The sequence below is a fragment of the Festucalex cinctus genome, chromosome 21, assembly GCF_051991245.1.
Source record: "Festucalex cinctus isolate MCC-2025b chromosome 21, RoL_Fcin_1.0, whole genome shotgun sequence".
Taxonomy (NCBI): domain Eukaryota; kingdom Metazoa; phylum Chordata; class Actinopteri; order Syngnathiformes; family Syngnathidae; genus Festucalex; species Festucalex cinctus.
The window spans coordinates 12,123,650-12,136,562 of NC_135431.1; the positions used below are offsets into that span (position 1 = coordinate 12,123,650).

At 42.1% G+C, this 12,913-nt stretch overlaps 1 long non-coding RNA gene across 1 annotated transcript in view; it reads right to left on the reverse strand.

Moving 5' to 3' along the window:
• Positions 1–12,913, reverse strand: part of LOC144010473 (uncharacterized) — a 158,414-nt gene that overhangs the window by 59,783 nt on the left and 85,718 nt on the right. The window contains exon 7 of the long non-coding RNA XR_013281229.1: positions 2,105–2,196. This is a non-coding gene — a long non-coding RNA (uncharacterized LOC144010473). The remainder of the gene's footprint in view (positions 1–2,104; positions 2,197–12,913) is intronic.

A 12,913-nucleotide genomic window follows, 5' to 3' on the forward strand; every position in this document is an offset into this window, starting at 1 on the left:
CACGCGCGCACACAAGCAGTTTTCGCCACCATGTGTACATACAGGAAACCTAACAAAACGGAACGTATACGATGAAGACGGTTGTGAGGTACGCATGCAGTGGGTGGGAAGGAGGAGGTCCCATTATGGAGTTGATGGAGGGTGAGGGGGTATAAATGGGAGTGTGTAGTGAGTCACCAACTGGTGCGTTTGTCGGAGATGCTCGTCATCCAGGTTGTGAAAAATGCTCATGGAGGAAACACAAATGTGCTAAACAGCCAAAATGGATTCATACCATGTTCACATTTTTTACATTTCATTTCTAATTGAAAAGCAAGAACCCTGTTGGATTTAGATGGAAACGTTAGGTCAGGCCAAAGACCCAATATTCAACCAGTCTGTTTAAAACTGTCAGGTACTATTGTCCCATATCAAAACAAGAACTCTGTTGATCTGGAATGTTATCAAGACGCCATATAGCAACAGGTTCTCGGGTCTAAGGTTGAGTAAGTTAAGCCTGGTTCACACATAGAGAGTCGGGCTGTTTTTGTCCCGATATTGCCCCTTCCCGACCAAGGACGTCAAACGCCCGACAATCTTTTGTCTTGTACAATTATCTCATAAGATTATCTTTATATGCGAGGTGTTAAGATTGGATTTGTCCTGATAATTGGGTCCAAAACCAGTTGGGGCCAACAATCAAACGTCAGCGGCGGGGAATCTTTATGTTTGTGAGGGAGCTGTGATGAGATTATCTGCGCACCTTACACACAATACGACCAAAGCTGTTAAATGCCCGATTTTTTTATCTTTATGTGTGGCATCTGACAAAGATAAAAAATCTTTTAAGATTTGAAAAATCCTTATGTGTGAACCTGGCTTTACCCAATTCTCCGAGAATCGTCTACAACGCTAGGCGGTTATTGTTTCCTAAAGCTAGAACCCCAAAGTACAGAGCTCAGATTAAGGTAGATTGGGTCCAAGGTTAAATATACCTGGTCCACCAGTAAATGTCTTCAAAGAATCTGATTTACTAAGATGTCAGATTCTGAATTGTTGCATATACTCGAGGTATCCATTTACATCTACTCCGGGTATTTAACACAATCTGGTAGAATTACGCGATACAATAATGGCTTTTTAAACCCCTCTTTGTGACCGTCAACAAAAAGCCGGCACTAGATCATGCTGGACTGAATAAATAGCGGCTGAACAAGGCTTAGCGACCTTCCGCCGAGATAGGTCGATAAGCGGAAGACATGGCCGTGATTGTTTGGCCTTTGAATCAAAGGAAGACATGAGTGCTAACAATGTGCAAGTGGCAGGGGGGAGACCTTTAGAAGGGTGTGGAGGCCTGGGGAGGGCAATGATCTCTTGAATGCGGGAAGCAAGTGGCCTTGGTTGTAAATAGCGGCGGCGAGAGTGAGGAACAAGAAAGGGGAAGGAGAAAGCTTTCCGAGTGAGCTGTCCATCAAAGGACAGAAAGGAAGACGAAGTGGAGTGAATGAAGACAAACCTGTTGCAAGCATGCAAGGTCACCTGACTTGATTAATGGCATCACGTTGCTGCCTCTAATTGAGACTCAATTATCTTCTCCCGCCCGTCTTTGGAGAAGCTCTGTTGACATCCCTGAGGTGACTCAAAGCTGACACTCCGGTGGTGATTATCAATCCTATTTCTCGCTATTCGAGAAAGGCCAATTGTTGCAGAACCCCAATGAGGTAAGTCCGCGTAGGGCTGACATTTCCATGCACGCTTCAGGCTGAGATGAAAGAAAACATTGCAGGTCTATGTGCCAAATTTCGATTTCATGCCAAAGTTTTTTGCCGTGTACATTTCAAGTGGCACACATCCAATACAGCAACAACTATGAAACATATGTCCAAATTTCACCATAATAACTCCACAAGCACCGAGAGAACGTGCAAACTCCAGATGATAAGCATGGAACCAGGACTCAAACCCCGAAAAAGAGAATTGTGGTGCGTATATATTAACCACTACTTCACCGTACTTCCTAGCAAGACAACAAGGCTACAAATGGACAAGTAACCTTCACATAGCAACATTTTATTAGACAACCAAACTCTCTTAATGATCGTCATGAAAAAAAAAATTGACTTACCAGGCATTAAATGTTGAAGTGATCATGAACTTCTCATCATTGGCTGGCAAAACCAACCAATCACAGGTGTCCGAAATGACTGGCAAGTAGACCTAAAGTGGACCAAAAATAGAGCAGAACTTTAGAACACGAAACTCATAAGAACTCAATCTTCTAATTTAAGATGGTTCACTTGAAGTCCAGGCAGACCTGAGGTGGACCGTAAAGAGAAGAATGTGATCACGTCACAAGCCAAACATCCTGGGAGAAACTGGATAGGCAGAAATGTGCACTTGCTGCTCTTCTTCCCAACATCATCATCATCATCATCATCATCATCAAGCAGCAGCTATTGCAGCAAAGCATGACTGACTATGAGCTTACATGAATATTCCTTGGGAGTGTTATCGTTTCCCTTTCAACTTCTTTCCCGTCCCGCCCATTTCCAACTCTCAGCTCTCATTTTCTACCAGACACGCTCTGATCTCCCTCCCGCCTGTTTTATCTTCCTCCACTCTTTCTGGGAGTTTTTTTTTACGGCACGGGGTAACGAGCAGATTTCAAATGGAGCGTGTCCCAAAAAGTCGTGGGGATCTCTCACAGCTTCAGCTTCAAGAAAGACTATATGTATGTGTGCGCGTGCACTGTCTAAGGGGTTTTGACTACAATTAAGTCATTTCACACATCGAAAAACATATACAAAACATATATGGCAACATCCAGAGCCAGATTGAAATTTATTTTTTGTCCTTTATAGCCACGTATCATCCAATGTTATGACACTACGGTAGTTTGTCACCCATATGGTTCAGGTTTGACACACCTGGAACCCCAACCTAATACCTGCGTTTTCGAGTACAGAGTAGGTACCGTTCTCTACACCAAACACACCCAACAAAAAGTTTTGCTGTTGTGTCCTGTTCTGTCTGGCAAAGGTGCCCACGACCAGCAATTCCGTGGCCCGCCGACCATAAAATCAGACGGATTTCAGCCAGCTTTGAACGTCCCAATCCACAGGACCCCTTCACACAAACGCGCACCCACACCTAGGGCATAGCCGCAACAAATCAGATGCTTCAGATGGAATTCCAATTGTAAGGGAAAAAGGCCAACAGCACTCTGGCAGGCACCCAGACGGGCCCGGCCTCTCTGCCTGATCGGTTCAGCAGCTGGCCCTGCTCCTGAGAGAGAGAGAGAGAGAGAGAGAGAGAGAGAGAGAGATAGAGAGATAGAGAGAGAGAGAGAGAGAGAGAGAGAGAGAGAGAGAGAGAGATACAGAGAGATACAGAGAGCGCGAGAGAGAGAGAGAGAGAGAGAGAGAGAGAGAGAGAGAGAGAGAGAGAGAGAGAGAGAGAGAGAGATACAGAGAGAGAGATACAGAGAGAGAGAGCGAGAGTGAATTGTTTGGAAGCTTAAAGGAACACTTTACTTATTGATCCATTTTTAGCAGCAAAAAGTTGCTACTTTTTCAATAATTAATTTGGTGAGGTGATTATTTTTTTATGTACATTTAATAACTTTTAAACCGATGTTAAAATGAATCGAACGCCGGCATGTTTGTTACACGTGACTAAATAACCCGGATGTTTACGTCACTAGTGTGTAAACGCTACACTATGGAAGCACTATGCAACGCAGCCGTGCATCTAGCGTCAAACCCGGAAGGATTAAACCTTATCGCTTCGATCCAACACGACAAAATAACCCTACCGAAGGAAAGTCTGCCTTGGATGTGAAAGTTGTGGCGCCAGATGGTCTTTTCGGGCACAAAATAAACTTTAACGAACGAGTGAATCAGGCGGGGGGTGGTGCGGGAGCTGCACAGGAATGGACAATCCGCTAATGAATGTGTGCTGTCTGGAAATGAAAGAACTCGAGGATCGGTTCCTTGCGGACAATCTCAACTGCCAATATCCAACAGGTAACGTGACACACAGCACGAGCAATGCAAAACGTGTGGAACTGACGAACTATTTCAGGAAAAAGAAAAAATAGTAAAATTAAATGTATCATCGTTACAGCGCCCAACCTCCCCTAGCTGTTTTTTTTTCTTTTCTTTTTTTGCGTAGCGTCCCGATGATGTAAACGAAAGGTTGCAAGAAGGTTGTGTATTAACCGTGTTTATTTATAGACAGAATGAAGTAAGGAAATGCGAGACGCCGTTACCTAGGCTGGTTATCAATGGTTTGGATCCGAACGAAATGCAAATGAAAGTGGAAGGCACCACAGGAAGAACAGCGGGACAGAACACAAATGTAGTACGTCGCACATGACACATGATAATGACACTAATCCACATTCTATAAATTTTTTGGTAAAATAAGATTATGAACATGGTCAGTTTGTTTAGTATAAACAACTTACGAGCTAATAAAACATAACGTCCTCGTCCCCGTACTTGACGATGTTCACACTCAAATGAATTATGAAATAAAACAGTCCGTGCAGTATAATAACCAATGCCCCCCCACCCCCGAAACATGCCTACCTTTCGCTTTAAATTTGCTTCGCTTCTCCGAGACCTTTCAGTGGCCGTAGGTAGGGACTCGATTTGTGCCGGCTGTTGGTGACAGTGAAGGCTCCGTGTTGCTAGCAGTTGCGGAAATAGCCGCCAGAGATCCTCCATCGGCTGGATTATTTCCCACGTCTGGTTCTTTAAAGATACTCGGTACTGCGTTGGGCTTTAGTATTAGGCGTGTGGCGTACCCCATCTCAAATTGTAACATATTTTCTTAGTCCTCATGCCTGAAATGTTCGCTGCGCGCACGCCTGCTTGTCCTTCGGGAGGTTGACAGCACTTAGCAAACAAACCATTGTCTACTCAAGTCTTTTTTTTTTTTTAGGGGGGTCTCGCGGGTTTTTCCTTGCCGACGCCTTGCAAAATTTTGCAATACACAAAGGCATAAGTGACAGTTTGTGTCCTCCTCGTTGTTATGTCTGCGTGAACTACTGTTCGCCAAGCGAGTATACACACTTGCTACGTCACCACTCGGGGGCGTTCCAACACGGAAGTACTTCTATGTTGAAGAAAAGTTAAATAAATCAATATAAGGATGTATTCTTCAGCTCTTATGCATTTTTCGTAGCTAAACTAACTATTTACTGCCGATCAAGCCATACATGTAAAATTAAAGGAGCCTTCCTTTAAGCAAAGGGGGAAAAAAAAAAAAGAAAAGATTTTTCTTTAGGAGGGTCTGGAAAGGGGGGGTCACTTTTGTGCTCCAGAGCAGATGATCCTAAACTAAAAGCTGCTCTCGTGACAAATACAAACCAGAGAACAAGACAAACTAATTAGTCCATTCATGAAGTTTCATCCCCAGACTACTAATGCAGTACATTACAATATTTTTTTTAATTTTTTTTACTTACGACACACAAAGCTGTGCAGAAGTCCTAAGATACCATTAACAATGTATAATTATGTAGACGAACTACTGCGTGTGACCTCCACTTAGACACGATCATTAGCAGGAAGATTCCTCAATGGAAGCCTAATTGGCAATTTGCTAACAGTCCAGTCTCTCTTGGTCCACAATAGTTTTTTTTTGTTTCCACAAGTAATACAATATAGCAAAAATAAAATACTCAATGTTGTGTAAGTGCAAAAATAGGGCTTTATTATATACTGGCCCATGAGGAACTAAATTGGTTGACAACCTGACGAGCTAACCAATAGAAGGAGCCTAATTGTCTTTTCGTAGCCCATTTAATTGAGTGAAATAGCTACAAGGAAGACAGATTATCTCAGTTCAAACAACCTTAAAAAAAAAAAAAAAAAAACACCATTGCACAGTTCCTAGAAGGAAACACAGAGTCAGTGATGCTCACAATCCCTCGGCCAAGCTGACAATGACCAGCGGCACACATCAGGAGGTTGTGTCTGTAAAAGACTTCGACACAGTCTTCCCCCTACCACACACACACCCCCACACACACTCACGCTGAGACTGAGGAGGGCAGCAAACATGATCTGGTCAAATCAAAAGCAAAGACGTGGACAAAAAAAGCAGGCATGAGTTACATTAATATAGAGTGTGTAAGCAAAGCTTGCTTCAAGGACGACAGAAAAGAAAACAGCCATGAGCGATAGTTTCCAGATTACATTGGTAAATTATTCTGACCCCTTGTTACCTCGGATGTGTACTAACATGCATACAGACAGAGTGATACACACCGCTGTGTTAGCTTCGAGCTAAAAATAGCGCACCAACACTGATGTTCTCACAACATGGTGATGGAAAGTAAATTTGTGTAAATATTCCGCTCGGCCCTGTTTGAGTGGCCGTCATTCAAAATAAACAGAGTTCTTTCTCAACATCGCAACTGTATATTCGTCTAGTATTATATAGTCTGTGACATTGAATCATAATCTTAAAAGTCAAAAAATTGTAGTGCAAACTGTGGATTCCAGAGCTTTCAAAATCAAATTCTCGTTTGGACAAACTGAGAAGTGTGAATTCTTTTTCCCCATCACAAGAGTGCAAAAAAGAATTTATGGCAAGTAAGTATTAAACAGTAGCACTTTGGAAACTTGTTCTCGTGCCATTTTTACTATCTTTAAGTTAAAGGATAGAGAAGCAAAACAAATTGAAAAAAGAAGAAAACTATAACAACCTCGTTTACATTTGTGACTTTAACTTGAAAACAAGTCGATATTATTGCAGTACGATCACCATTAAAAAACAACAACAAAAAAACTCATGTTGCACTTTCCTAAAATGAAAACAGTATTAATGGTTTTGTACTTCCCCATGTGTGTGGATGGTTGTTCGTCTCTGTGTGCCCTGCGATTGGCTGGCGACCAGTTCAGGGTGTACCCCGCCTACTGCCCATAGCCAGCTGGGATTGGCTCCAGCACCCCCCGCAATCCTTGTGAGGAGCAAGCGGTTCAGGAAATGGATGGATGGATAAAAAGAATAGAACATTTACTAGCACTTTCATAAAATGTAGGCAAACTATTAATGGTACACTTGCTCAAAAAGAGGACAAATTTTTATGTGCCTTTTCCTTTAAAGAAGACTTGCCATTGATGTTGCACTTTCCTCAAAAGAAGACCAACCTTTCATGTTAGACCTGTCTAACAATAAAACAAATAAATGTTACTGCCGTATTAGGGGGGGGGACAAACTAATGATGTTGCACACAAGACGATTTCTGTTGCACTTTCCTAAAAAGAAGTCACACTTTTGTTGTTGCAGTTGACTAAATTATTGATGTTTTACTTTCCTGAAAAGAACAAATATTTGTGTTGCACATTCCTAAAAACAGGACAGACTTTTGATATTGTGCTTCTATAAAGAAGACAATCAGATTTAACACGTTATATCATGTCATAAAGACTATTATTTGAGAATCTCATTCTTTGTTTATGACAAACTTTTGCTGGGAGGGGGGGCCAACTGTTGAACGGAGCAACAACTGCGCCTGCAGGTCTCCTCCTGATGAGCCTCTCATTAATGTTTAATTAACAAAGCGTCCCCATTGGTGCTAAATGGAGCTGTTTAATAGCAGCAAAGGTGTCATCCTGCCGAGAACGCCGGCGCCCGACGCCTTCTGCCGGTGTAAATTGACCGGTCGCCGTCGCCGTCGCCGCTGATGCCCCGGAGAGATTTTGGGTGATGAGCTCATTTTTCATTCCAGCTTCATGCACTCAGCACTTTTCCTAAATGGCCTGTGCACACTGCGGGGCGCACGCTGCAATTGAAAGAGATTCCACCAAGAGCTGGAAGTAAAGCGACGACTGGGATGAAGCAGCGAGACGACAAAGGCACATGCACATAATACACACGCACGTATTCAGGTAAAGGTCCGTCATGTTTCCCACTAACGAAGCGCCTCTCTGCAGCAGCAGCAGCATTTCTATCATTCTCCTATAATTAACACCTTAGCAGATAAAGCACCTCTACCACCATGCAGCTGCTAATTTGGCCCAAATGCATTCACACAGCTCGCCGCATTTTTCCCCATTCCAATCAAAGCGATAATTGCGTTTTTGGTAATTGAAACAAATTATACGCGGTAAGGCAGGTGCGGTCCTCATGCGGGCCGAATTGTTGTTTTTAATGATCTCATTTGTTTGTTTGCCTTTGTGTAAATTGCCAATCCCACAACGTTGAGAGTGAGTTGTAAACGGCATGCATGCAATTTAAGACGTATATGCAATTACATTTATCGGCAAAAGGGATTGATTTTATGTATTTCCCAACCAAGTGACAGCAGATATTGACATGGGTTGATTTGGTACCTTCTCAATACTGCCACTATCAGGAGGAAATTAAACATGCCATCAATACTATAAAAACAATATATATATGTATGTACAAACTCAAACAGACATACATGATGTCATTTCCTGCATTACAAAAAGGAAAGTCATTATTTTTCAACATGATTTATTCAACTTATCATTCATTGATTACGCTGACATTCACCCTGCCACTAATGATCGCTTGACATTTCCGCGAAATGCATCGTATTGATTTGAAGTGTTTGCAGTGAGGACGCTTGACTGCAACAATTTCTGTACGACTAATTGCAAATGTGATGAGGTTTGAGGCTTTATTATGATTCATGACATTTATTTTGGGGGTGGCGTGATGGGACCTTTGACTGTCAAATGCACGGTGAATGCCCACCTTTCACCCTTCATGAATTTACCCAATTCAGGTTGCTGTTGTTTTTGATACCTAACCTTCACTGTTCACTGAAGAACTCATATATTTGTGAAATTGGTGATTTTTGTACTCTTTCTGTAATGACAAAGATGATGGAAAGTGCAGCCAAAGTGCAAACGGGAAAGTTATTCTTACAGGATGGAAAGAAAGCAAATACACCAGAGTTCATGCACTTCTGGATGCATTTTTTTTTCTCAATCAAATCCTACATAATTAAAAAAGTTCTTAATGCAAATATATTGTAATTATACTCACCAAAATGAGTAACCAGGTGAGCCACGATGTTTGCAATGCGAGCCCGAAGACAGTTGACGTCAATTTCAGAGGGCAGTATTGCCCCAAATGAACGTCTCCTGATGTAAATGAAAATGGACGCACCATAATGCTTAATTCTTATTCCACACAAATTTTGAAAATTACATGAAACAACGCTATAAGACTAAAGTAAATGTGTTCATCTGACAGTAGAATCCCTACTCCATATTAACTAGTAGAATACATATTAGAAAGAAAGAAGTCACTGCAATGCCCTGAAACAGTAACCGTCATGATTATTTCTTATCCTGCCTGAACAGCTTTTAAGTTTCCTTTCCTCCCAGGCTCTCCGATTTGCCTTGTGCTCCCACTAATAGAGGCTAACAGTTGTGCAATACAATGGCACGCTTTATAGAAGCAACCTCCCACCACCAACAAAAAACACATTGATACAGACTAGCCTGTTTTCGCCTTCACGCATTGCTGCATTTCACCAGATATTGCTTTCACGCACGTACGATCATGACCTTGGTGCGTTTCATTACAAATCAGGCCTCGGAGCAGGTAGGATCGGGCTTCTTGACCTCCGTCACACGACCTTCACATTGGCCAATGCAGAGAGCTCACGATAAAGAATTGATGCACATAGCGGGATTAGATGGAAAGCTTTGTTTTGGGAAGGGGATTGCTTCCTTGCTTGTTGTTTCAGTATGTGATTTGTTTTTTTGTTTTTGTTTTTTCCCAGGCTTCCTTGCAGACGGTGCAGAGGTGTATGGAACATTAGGTGAGGGAGAGCAAGAGTAACTTACTTGCACTGTCTATAACTATAGCTCGGGCTGTGGTGATCTGGTGTTGCGGCTAGAGATATGTTTTCGGCAGTGCGTAAAAATTTCATTCTCTACCGTGTCACAGTACGATGAATATGAAATGCCTTCACCCTGAGGCGTCAGCGCGGACCTCCCCCGACCCGACCTGCAGCTCGTACCAGCTTTTGTAGCGACGGGCATTGTTACTCTCGACAGGAAGCTTGACGAAATTTGTTGGCTGAAGTTGCATGACCGACGCAGAAAACTGAGTGACGTGAACACCTCACATCTGTCACAAACTGACAGCATCAGCATGTTTGCAATATGCTCTATTATTTATGTGAATGAGAAGTTAAAATTTTAAAGGAGGAAAGTCGGACAAGAAGAGCAAATGTGCACATTTCGAGATATCTTCGAAATTTAATGGGATAACCGTTTGGTAGACCTTTCATTTTGCCCTGTAGGGAAAGAATGGAAATAGATATAATTTGTTTCTTGGTCAAACTGTTAGCAGCATAAAACTTTTAACGGCCTGAACGGGCATTGTTTAAAGAACATGCGTCAAATGCAAACACTGCAGGCCAGTTCTGGAAAATGTAATTTTATGTGGCTACTGAATGTGCCACTTTTTCTTTACTAAAAATAACAATTATAAAGCTATTAAATCTGTCTCTGTTTACACAACAGATTTTGGGTTTGATTTTTTATTTTTTTTTGTTCCCTTACTATGTTGAATGTGAACCGAACCGTAATCTTGAAAACGGCTGCACAGATTCATTGGACCTCAATAGTAATAACCTGTTGATGATGCATAATGTATACATTTATATACAGCACACGCGCATGGGACTAGTCACCTCAGACGAGGACCCGACCGGTTGCCCCCACATCATCGCAGCAAGGCAAGGCACACGAGGCGAACGCGCGCTGCCTCCCAGTGAACCGTAAGAGCATTAAATACGTCACGTCTTAGCAGCTACCTGGCACACACTGAAGGGAAGTGATTTTTTTCCCCTGACTAGGAACAGTAAATAATAATAATTCCTCCCAGCTGGATGGTAGATTAAAGTGATATTTCAGCGAAAAAGCCCTAAAAGTGACATGGTGACTGCAGGCATTGGATGGATCATACTGCGTCCTTTATCATGATGTCTCATTTTGTGTCACCCTTCGCATCAATTATTCACCGATACGCTTGCTCCCGTTAGTGGGATACATTTGGCACGTTCACGTGCTTCAGGTTTGCGATGATAAAATGCTGTCAGAACGGATGAATTCCATACAGACACTTTCACTGTCACATACAACATTTAATTATTAGTTAAAACCTTGGTGGTTAACCTTAAAGACATTAACCCAACACATACCTGTAACACCCATGTTAAACCCTAACCCTAAATACAACCAATTGTCTCCCTAACCTGTTTTTTAACCTAACCCTGTTTACGCCAATCCTGCATTTACAGTATTGCATTGAGAACTGCACACCATGAAAACTGGTCTGCCAATCACCACGTGACATGGAGAAATGCGAAGTTGCAATAAATCTTTTATTTCACCTTTTAATAATTTTTTTTTTTTTTTGTGCGTGAGCAATCATTCACCATGGACAAGACGATCCTATGCTCAAATTCAACTTTTACCTGCTGCCGGGTAAAGATACTAAACTATTTTGTTTCGATTTATATAAATTTTAGCAATAAATGTCTTTGAATTCATCCATGCTTCAGTGTAGAGAAAGGAAACTGTATCATTATTCAGCCTGCAAACCCTTCTCCTATACCCCATTTCTTCTTTTACCAGAGTCTTGAAATCCTGGTTTCGAGCCAATGGAGGGAGGAAAAAAAAAAAACACTTTATCCACTGGCTCAAGCTGTCAGAAGCAATTGTTGCCTCAGCTTTCTTATCAGGCTGGAGATCCACAAGCTGATTGAAAATGCACTCTCGCGACGGGCTGGCTGCCGTGTCGCTTTGACCTCGCTTGAATCGTCCAAAATGTGCACCTGAGGCTTCTTAGTATGAAACATGTATGTTAGTCCTTGCAAGCCCTTGCATCAGCACAAGTTACTTCTTTGTTTTGGTTTGTTTTGTTGTTATATAATATAACAGCATCAACAATCAAGACACCTTTCATAATTAATACAGAGTAGCAATTCAATTAGCCTGTGTCAGGCAGTCACATCGAAGCCCCATGAACTTGGCCTAGTAACAAATCACGAACAATAAGGCAAAACAACAATTCTGTTGCTTTCTTGGGGTGGAGGGGATTATGAATTTTGTTTCACTAAGAGCATCATTCCTGACTTTGTTTTGGTCAATGTGTTGTTGTGCGCTGTCCCTGTTCAAATAAATGCAAAACTTTGAACATTTTAATTTTTATTTTTTTTTATTTTTAACATTATTATTATTTAAACAATTTACACCCAATTCTGTTATTTTATTAGTGAAGGTAAATTATTATCCATCCATCCATTTTCTTCACCGCTTATTCCTCACAAGGGTCACGGGGGTGCTCGAGCCTATCCCAGCTGGCTTTGGGCAGTAGGCGGGGTACACCCTGGACTGGTTGCCAGCCATTTGCAGGGCACACAGACGAACAACCATCCACACACACAAGCACACCTATGGACAATTGGGAACACCCAATTAACCTGCCATGCACGTCTTTAGAATGTGGTAGGAGACCGGAGTACCCGGAGAAGACCCACGCAGGCACGGGGAGAACATGCAAACTTCACCCAGGAAGGCCGGAGCCTGGACTCGAACCAGAGTCCTCAGAACTGGGAGGCGGATGTGCTAACCAGTCTCCACCGTGCCGCCGGTAAATTATTAGCTTATTAATAAAATATATATACTCTTCTAAAACAACATTGCTTGTTAATTTTGTTCCCACTTTGGTGAAACTTAAACATTTCAGATTTATTGCCATGGTGGTGTGTAGCCTAGAGTAGGCAGCTAGCTAGCTAGTGAGCTAGCCTGAGGGGGTGAAATCTGGGTTCAGAAAGTAAAAACCCAGCCACAGTTAGACTCAATTGGCAGTTAAACAAGCTCTGAGAAGAAAACTATACTTAAGAAACTATACTTAAAGCCAAACT